A 10,266-nucleotide genomic window follows, 5' to 3' on the forward strand; every position below is an offset into this window, starting at 1 on the left:
CTCCAGAACTGTAAGATAATAAATCTCTATTATCTGAAACCATCCACTTTGTGATATTCTGTTATGGCAGCCCTAGGAAACTAATACAAAACCTGAGGTGCTTATGGAGAATGAATTTATCTTAGGGATTTGTGAAAAATGCAAATTCAAGGTACCTCAAGGGTTTCATAAAGTTCTGATGAGGCTTCACAGAACAACAGATAGTCTCCCAACTTGTCTCTCTTTGGCTGGTCTTACCCCACTATAGTCTCTACTCCCCTTGGCAGCCAGGGTGATATTTCTAAAGCCTAAATCTCATCCCTCATTCCTCTGCAGAAAGCACATAAACTATTTGCCCCATTTCCCTCGAGATAAATCCCTAGTGTCTCAATGTGGGGTCTTCCAGATCTGTCACATCTTATGTCACCTGGTGCCAACTGTCCAACCATGTATGTTTCCAAATACTCCTGTTCTTTCTCCCATCTGCCCTCTGTGCTTTTATCCCCTCTACCTGGGGCACACTTCTTCCTCCTCTTTCCCTGGTGCATCCCAATACCCTTTCTCCTGGCTAATGCTCCTCATTCCTGGCTTGGACATCTCTTCCTGGGAGGCCTTCTGCCCCACCCCCAAGTGATCTCTGTGCATTCTGTGCTTTGCCCAACATTGCTCATCCCTGTGTTGCACTTGCTTGTTTATTTGTGTAGCAAGCAGGAATTTTACTCTTCACTACTCAGGTGGAAAAAAATGTCACATTCCATTATTTCTAAAATTAAAACTAAATGCGCTTCTTATTATCATTCTCTTGAATCATAAGAATTCAATCCATGGGCTTCCTCCCTGCCCCCACACTCCCATGAGATCACCCAAGAATTCTGAATTCATGCACTATCAGGAAACTGGTTCTCTAGCTACATGATGTGGCAGTTGCATGCTGACCTGTTGGGTACTGATCCTCTGGTAAACTCAGAGACTACCAAACCCCCCCCCCCACACACACACTGCAGCAACCCCCTCCACCAGCTGCAGGACACAGAGCCTTCATAGCCACTTAAAGCCTCAGCATGGAATGACCAGTCTGGATCGACTCCCCACCTTATATGCCCCACTCCATCATATACAGCAACCCCTCAAACTCCTTACTTTCATTTACATCTCGGGAAACCTCTGCTCTTTCCTCCCACGCCCCGCCCCCGGCGCACGTATACAGATAGGCATTCCTGTCCTTCCCACTTAAGTCTTTATTCCTTGCCCTGAGTCAAACCAGAATATCTCTCTTCAGTCCACTAGTAACAGAAAAGGTGCATGCTGACCTGCTGGGTACTGATTCTCTGGCGAACTCAAGAACCACCCTTAACACCACGTGGCATAGAATGGGTATAAGGTGCTTAGACTTTATAAGTACAACATAGGGCTCTCCATCTAGGTAGAAATGGAAAAAGATCTTGATTCTCATTATTCCACATTCCCCAAAGCTGCAAAACAAGAGCAATACAAAAAATAAGATACCGGTTAATTTTCTGAAAACACTCAACCTATTATACAGTTTTTCTTTCCCACTAAGAGTAGAAGTTTCTTGAGAAGGAAAATGCCATGTTCACCACAAAGTACTCACTCTGTAGTAGGTGTTTTAACCATTATACTATACAGGTAGATAGCAAACTATCTGTAGAAAATGGGCAAACTTGCTAGTAATTAAATAGCATAGATTAGGGGTAAACAGCACAGAATTAGACCAATCTGGATTTGAACACATGCCCTGCTATTTATAAGCTTGTGACTTTGATGTATCCAGAGTATTTGACAACCAGAGTAGATTATTATTATTTTTTTTTTAAAGATTTTATTTATTTATTCATGAGAGACACAGAGAGAGAGACAGAGGCAGAGGGAGAAGCAGACTCCCCGCGGAGCAGGGAGCCCGATGCGGGACTCGATCCCGGGACTCGAGGATCATGACCTGAGCCGAAGGCAGTTGCTTAACCAACTGAGCCACCATTATCTTTAACATTCGCTCCTCTATACAACTGTTATTTTCAGTAATACTCATGTAATAATCAGTAAATGATCATTATTTTCTCAATTAATTCTTTAGTTTTAAAACAACTAACAGGGCGCCTGGGTGGCTCAGTTGATTAAGCGACTGCCTTCGGCTCAGGTCATGATCCTGGAGGTCTGGGATCGAGTCCCACATCGGGCTCCCTGCTCAGCAGGGAGTCTGCTTCTCCCTCTGACCCTCCTCCCTCTCATGCTCTCTGTCTCTCATTCTCTCTCTCGCAAATAAATAAAATCTTAAAAAAAAATAAAAATAAAAATAAAAAATAAATAAAAAAATAAAACAACTAACAATTTTACAAAGTAAATTTCAAAGCTAAAGGTACTCAAATTCATCCAAATATTTAATGAATGAACTAAAATTTATACTTACTAAACAAAAAGATGATACCACACAATTGACATCTGTTTTATTAATTAAAATCTTAAAGAAAAACAAAAACTCCAAATTATTCACGTAGAATGACAGCATCAGTAACTCAAGTTCTGTTCTTTGTCTTTACAATCATATACTATCATTGTTCATTTTAAATTTAGTATTTAAACTCAGGTATATGTAATAGCACAGGGGTTCAAGATATGAACTGCAGTCAAAGCAAGCTCCAACAAATTCAAACCATCAAAAACTTATTCTCTAAACAAATTAACTTCCGGGTAGAATCCAATGTTTATGAAAGGAAAAGTAATATGTAAAATACTCTAATTTTGAGGCATATACTGTGTTATTAAAATCCAGTAATGCCCACAATAGTTGCTTAAAACTTGGACCAAAAAATGTTATTTCAGGAAGGAGTATTTTATCACTGCCATTATTTAGCATTGTTGGTACATGAAGATTTAAACACACACATACACACACACTGCACACACACCCATGGAACATGTTTATAGGAGCATATTCTTAATTGCCAAATAGTTGAAGCGACCCAAGTATCCACTGACAGATGAATGGATAAACAAAATGTGGTATATCCATACAATGAAATATTATTATTTAATATTTAAAAAAAGAAGGGAAATTCTGACATGTGCCACAACATGGATAAACCTTAAAGACATTATGTTAAGTGAAATAAGCCAGTCACAAAAGGAAAAACCCACTTCTCTGAGGGACTTAGAGTGGTCAAATCCATTCAGACAGAAAGTAGCATGGTGTTTGCCAGGGACTGGGGGTAGGTGGGAATGAAGGGTTATTGTTTAATGGGTTCAAATTTTCAATTTTGCAAGATGAAAAGAGTTCTGGAGATGGGTGGTGGTGATGGTTGTTACAACAATGTGAATGTACTTAATGCCACTGAGCTGTACATTTAGAAATGGTTAAGATAGTGAATTTATATCATGTATATTTTTACCACAAATTTTTAAAATGCTTCAAAAAAGCAAACAAGGTAGTCTGACTTTTAGCTTGTTTTTTGGTAGGTTTTTTTTTTTTAAGATTTTATTTATTTTATTTAGGGAGAGAGCACCCAAGTGGGAGGAGGGGCAGAGGGTGAGGGAGAGAGAGACTCTTAAGCAGACTCGGTGCTGAATGCAGAGCCCGACACAGGGCTCAATCTCACAACCCTGAAATCATGACCCAAACCAAAATCAGGAGTCAGATGTCCAACTGAAAAAGCCCCTTAGCTAGTTTTATTATATTTAAATTATCTGCAGATAGTGCACCTCCTTACTACCAGAACTCAAGGCAGACCACATCCACCCCCATCCCTTGTTCTCCTGGACTTTGGACAAGTTACTTAACTTCTTGGAGTCTGTTTCCTTATTTTCAACGTGGAGATGGAGTCGTTGAAAGAATTTAATAACTATCCTTGGCACATAGTAAATGCTTAGCAGTGCTATTTGTATTAATATTTAAATGATATTTAGGTAACATGACATCAATTAAGTCAGGGAAGTGATAGAAATAGTGTTGGCAGAACCAGAAACTGGCAGCATAATACATAGGTTCTTTTTTTAGGAGAGAAATCTGATAGTTTGTGACAAAGTATGGTGTGCAGTTTTGACCTACTACTTCACTCCAGTGAATAAATGTTCCTCTGAGGGTCCAGGCCCACCCCATTGCCCCTAGGGACCACCCAATCCCAAGCAAGCATCCTGCCCATCCTTGAAATGAATAGGAGTCAGCCTAGCAAATTCAAGGTGCTCCCTTCAGCTAAACAACACCTGTGGAGTAAACTGAAGCACCAGCCCAGTGACATTATCCACATTTTTTTGATCTACTTCTAGCTCTCCTAGCAAAGGTTGGGAAATTGGAAGTTAACATGGAGTAATAATAATGTTTAGCTATCATTAGGGCTTCCTCTCTTGTAAAGTTAAGTTATGATAATAATTTTTAGAATATTTTTCTGGGTGGAATTTATTCACTCTCTGAGGCAGCTTCTGCTTCTGCAGTATGAAGGAAGTTGCACTTGTTCCTTCAGAAACAGGATATCATTGACCACATCTGACATGACAACACACAGAGGAAACTCGGTACCTTTGCTAAGTGTATGAGACCAGCTGCTGCTGCAAGAGTTAAAAAAAGAAATAGTAGGATAGAATAAAAAAGCCACTGAAATGTACAGAGCACACGCCATGCAAAATAATTACTGTAGTGTTTTTAATTTTAAAATTAAGGACTAGAAACTTAATATCCTTTGAATTTTGTTGTTTTTATTAATTATGAAAAACACTTGTTCCCCATTCCAGCATAAGAGGCAAGCTATGTCACACATAAGTTTTATTATAAATGACAACTACTGATGGGAATCTTGTGATCCAAAAGCAGTAATGTCACCAGAATTTAGTAGGAAAATTACTTTTTTCTAAAGAGTATATTAAAAAAAAAATACTGAGCCTTATTTTTCAAAAGGGAGTAAAGACAAGTGATATAAAGAAATTATCTTCAGAGTCTTATTTGACACACTACAAACAAGGATCCACAGTGAATCTAGGCAGAAGTTTTGAATTGAAGGACATTTTAAAAGGTTTCCATTTGCATGACAAGATGAGTTTTCAGCCCACCGCCATCACCGTACATCTCTTTACCTGAATGTTGGTGTAGGAGTAGAAGGCGACGTTTTAAAGTGTAACTCAAGTTTGGAGAATAGACAGAAATTACATTAACCTTAGTCAAGCACAGGTTTCTTACTAACAAGAGGAGAAAAAGGAAGGAAGGAAGAAAGAAAGAAAGGAAAAGAGATAGAAGACAGAAATTAATCAATTCATTGACTACAAGCATTCTTCATTTTATTGCATTTCACTTTATTACACTTCCCAGATGTTGCATTTTTTTACAAATTGAAGGTCTGTGGCAACCCTGCATGGAGCAAGTCTATCAGCACCATTTTTCCCAACAGCATTTGCTCACTTTGTGTCTCTGGGTCACATTTTGGTGATTCTCATAATATTTCAAACTTTTTCATTATTATATTTGTTATAGTGATCCATGATCAGTGATCTTTGATATTACTGCCGTAACTGTTTTGGGGCGCCACTCTTGTGCCCATATATGATGGTGAGAATAATTGATAAATGTTATGTGTGTTCTGAAGCACGGAGAGGCGGTTACCCTGTCTCTCTCTCCCTCTCCTCGGGCCTCCCTATTCCCTGAGACACAAAAATATTGAAAATAGGCCAATTAGTAATCCTACAATGGTCTCTAAGTATTCAAATGAAAGAAAAAGTCCATCGAAGCAGCAGACTTCATTGCTGTTATTTTAAGAAATCGCCACAGTTGCTCCAACCTTCAGTAACCACCACATTGATCAGTCACCAGCCATTGAGGCAAGACTCTCCACTGGCAAAAAAGAGTATGACTGGCTGAAAGCTCAGAAGATGGTTAGCATTTTTTAGCAATAAAGTATTTTTAATTCAGATATGTACATTGTTTTTTAGACATAATGCTGTAGCACACTAAATAGACTAAAGTATAAACATAACTTTTATATGCACTGGGAAGCCAAAAAATTCATTTGACTCATTTTATTGTGATATTTCCCTGATTGTGGTGGTCTGGAACCAAACCTGCAGTATCTCCAAGATGTGCCTATACCTAAAATGTCTTTTAAATCCTTATTATTCAAATCGTGGTCCAAGAACTGCAGTGTTAGAATTCCCTGGGGACTTGATAAAAATGCAAACTTTCAGCTCCACCCACACCCAGACCTTTGGAATCAGCATCTGCATTTTCATAAGATCCCCCAGGTGGTTTGTATTGTATTAAAATGTAAGCAGCTGTGTTCAGAACCATGCCAAGGCCAGATGGTGGCAGGGCCTCAGCCACACTCTCCTCCACACTTGGATCTGGTGCCCCAGCTAGAGAAAACAGACAGCCCTGGCTAAATAAATGCCAGACTCAGGAGTCAGAGAGGTTAACAGAGCTGAGAGAGGGCCCAGGAGAGGCAGTATTCTGGCCACATGGAAGGCACACCAAAAGGCATAGGCCATAGGACTGAGGCCTGTGCCCAGGGATGTGGCTAGAAACCAATCCCAAATCCCTTCTGCTCTGAGGACTCCATGGTTAGAAATCACCTCTAGAAGCCAAAGGATTGAGTAATACATTCCCTGTGTGTCTGCCTGGCTATCAGGGAAGCCATTTTGTTGTGAATTCTATCCCTCACACGAAAGGGCTTTGGAAATTAGGTTACTCTTGAAAGCATCAGGTAAAATTATTAAAATAAAGCCAGTTGACAAAGGAAGCTTTGCTGAAGTAACAGAGATTTTAGGATGGAGTGCATCAGAGGGCTCTTGACTACTTGTAAAGCAGATTGTCACATAGGACAAGATAACTCATTATCAAAGACAGGGCCACTGATGTCCAATCCAACAGACACATCTACCAATAAACCTCAAACTCATGAAATCCCATTGGTGAATGCCTTCTCCAGCAGCCCTGTATAAGGGGATGCCAATAAGAACAAACTAGTAAGCCCTCCATTCCTCCTGACAAAACAGGACATTATTCTACTGATGATTAACTTAGACACACAGAAACAGAAATACTTTATAGAGGACAGTTAATCACATGATACTTAAGTGGATGAATTCCCAATCCAGCAGTTCTGACATAACCAAGATAAATAAACTGAAGTTCTGTTAGACAAGGAAGGATGCTGATACAATTTAAAATCATTTATTTTACAAAAAATATAAAACTCTCCCTGTTCTGGAGGGTCTTGAAGCCTCTCACCATGAGAACACAGGCCCAAATCCATGTGAATAGGAATCCCGTGAGCAGTACAAGGTTGACTCCATTGTCAGACGAACCAAGCCTGCTGAATGGGACACCCTTTGTTTGCCTTAGTCCAAGGCTAGATTTCTCTTCATAGTTAGAAAAAAAAAAAAAATCATTTTAAGTAGAATGCTATGCAAAGGATAGAATGGCAGGCATCTTAGAGAAAGATCCCTCCCATTAACCAGAGTGCACCACGAGTTCTTGGAACCTGCTGCTCCCTTCATATTTGGCATTAACCAGCTTATTGTCCTTGTCTAGACAAGTGCTATGGGCTGTGTAAACAGTGAATTGCTACATAAAGCCTCTATTCATCCAGAATGAAAATGTGTCAATGTGCAGCCTTTTAAGGTCCAAGGGGGCCTTTGTGCAGGGAAAGAACTACTTATAGTTACTTTGGTTTTAAACTAATATTTACTGATTAACATTACAAACTTTAAAACCTGATTTCCTTACATTTTAAGTGCAATTTACAAGTCATGTTATTCTATTTATAACTCTAATAAAATATGAATCACTTTCACTTATTCTTTTACTAATATTTGATTAACTCAAGCTAAAGAGGCTAAATTTTTTTATGAGAATCATTCCCATTTACAAATGTAGTTAATCCCCCAAGTTATTTAGTTACTTCCTTAACTACATTCCTTAACTCCATGCGAAGTTCACGTATTTACTATTCTCTTTTAGGACTTCAAATGTTTGGCAAGGTAAACTCAACAATCCCTACAAGCAAAACAATTCTGTAAGTTAATAAATTTAACACACGCACATAAATAGTGAAGCTCATAGTTATCCTGAAAATTTAAGAACTATTCATAAAATTAGCCAAATTCTATCCCTGTCAATTTAAAATTATAAGTCTGAAATCAATACTGTGGATAAAGTTGAAAGCACATGGGTAATCTGTTTTAAGCATTATACTTTAAATAGCAAATACAGGAGATTCCCCAATGATTACTTATTCCTCTACTTTACACAACAGTATTATTTGTGGGTTGGTTAATTTTATTATATCCACATTTAATTATAAAACTCCATATGGTTGAAAGAACACTTAGATAGACAAAAGTGGAGTTGTAACATCCTAGACAAGTTGAGCTGATTGCACTGACCCTGAGACCCTGAGACGGTTGCTTATCAACCAGAGATCCCAGACAGGGACACAGCCCTGAGGATGCATACTTGCAATGAGAAATGTGACAAGAGAGAATTCTAATACTTGTTCCCTGGGTTTGTGTTATCTTTTTTTTTTTCAGCTTAATTTTTCGTGATTATGGCTTGGTTTTCGGAAATAGAATTCTACAAACCTCCCTTTGCCCTCCCCTTGTTAAACCTGGCTGAATTAAACTAATCCCTTTGTTGCATGATTAAGTCTGCATTCTGTTTAGATCTTTTTCAGACAACAGCTCTCCAGCCCTCCTGGTGTCATCTCTTGGATCATAAATTCTTCTCAATCCTCTGCCTGACTCTGTAACTACAAATCTAAAAGTCATACCAATGGCAAAATGTTATAATAATCATTTGTATACTCTAAATAGAATCTCTGAATACCTGCAGGCAGATGATTAGAGAGGTTAAGAGAATTTACCAGCACGATTTACTAGCTATATGACATTGGACTGTGTAATATAATGAATGAATGGCCCAAAAGCCATTGTCTTCCCCCCTTGTCTTTTTCAACCATAGAAGTTCCAGAGCTAAGATATTTATTTCAAACTCCTCTAAGATGAGAGTGATCATGGACCCAATTCTGGCCAATGAGAAGGAAATGGAATTTACAAGGAAGATATTCTGGGGAAAGGTTTTTAAAGGGATAAACTTGGCTTATATCCCCTTCAGCCCATCTTCTACTCTTCTATCCTTCAAGAAACAATGTCTAGAGGTCTAGAAGGATTTTGCAGTTCTGAGGCCAAATGCTGCACCCTAAGGATGGAAGAGAACAAAAATGCAAGGAGGGCCAGTCCTCTTGATTTTTGTTACCATGCAAAAAAAAAAAAAAAAAAAAAAAAGTGCTAAATGTTTCAGCCTGTGATAATCAGGTTTTCTGTTTCTGTTACTGGTCTCTATTCCCATTCCTAATTGAAACAGGCAAGTTACTTATTCTATCTATACCCTAGCTTTTTCACATATGAAATAAAGATAATATCAGTATCTATCTCAGAAGAATATGAAGATTATATCAAATAATAAAGAGAAAGGATCTGGCACATTGTAAGTGCACAGAGTTGCCTATCATTCTTGTCATTGTCATCATCACCATCATCATCACAAGCAAGAAACTGAAAAGACAAATGTGGAAAGTGTGTAAAATATAATTTTATTTCCTGACTGCCCAAAATAGACCAGTTTGAGTCTCTGTCATCTGATTTATACAAATATACCAGTGACCCATAATTATAATGTATTGGTACTTACTAGTATAATGTACTTATACAAACTTTTCTACAGGGAATTGCTGTTCCTACAATATTACTATAGTCAGCCAGGAGGGCATGTCAGTGAAAACATGCTTATGCTAAAGCTACCAAAATATTATATTTTATTTTAATTTTTTATTATATTAACAATACATATTCATTAAACAAAATTTGGAAAATAACTAAAAGATCAGTTGTTAAGACTTTGTGTATTTTCTTCCAGTCTTTTCTCTTTTAATACATAATATATATATATATATATATATATATATATATATTCAAAACCCCTGTACATATACATGATATACAAAATTGGTGCTCTACTGAAAATATTTTTTTAAAGATTTTATTTATTTATTTGAAAAGGGAAGTGAGAGAGAGAGCATGCAAGCATATGCACAAGTGGGGGGAAGGGGCAGAGCGAGAGGGAGAAGCAGACTCCTCACTGAGCAAGGAGCCTGACATACGACTCGATCCCAGGACCCCAGGATCATGACCTGAGCCAAAGGCAGATGCTTAACTGACTGAGCCCCCCAGGTGTCCCTAAATTGTAATTCTATCAGCTGTTTTGTCATGACCATCTTCTTATGTAATTAAATATTC

This window comes from Halichoerus grypus, chromosome 5 (genome assembly GCF_964656455.1).
Source record: "Halichoerus grypus chromosome 5, mHalGry1.hap1.1, whole genome shotgun sequence".
NCBI lineage: Eukaryota > Metazoa > Chordata > Mammalia > Carnivora > Phocidae > Halichoerus > Halichoerus grypus.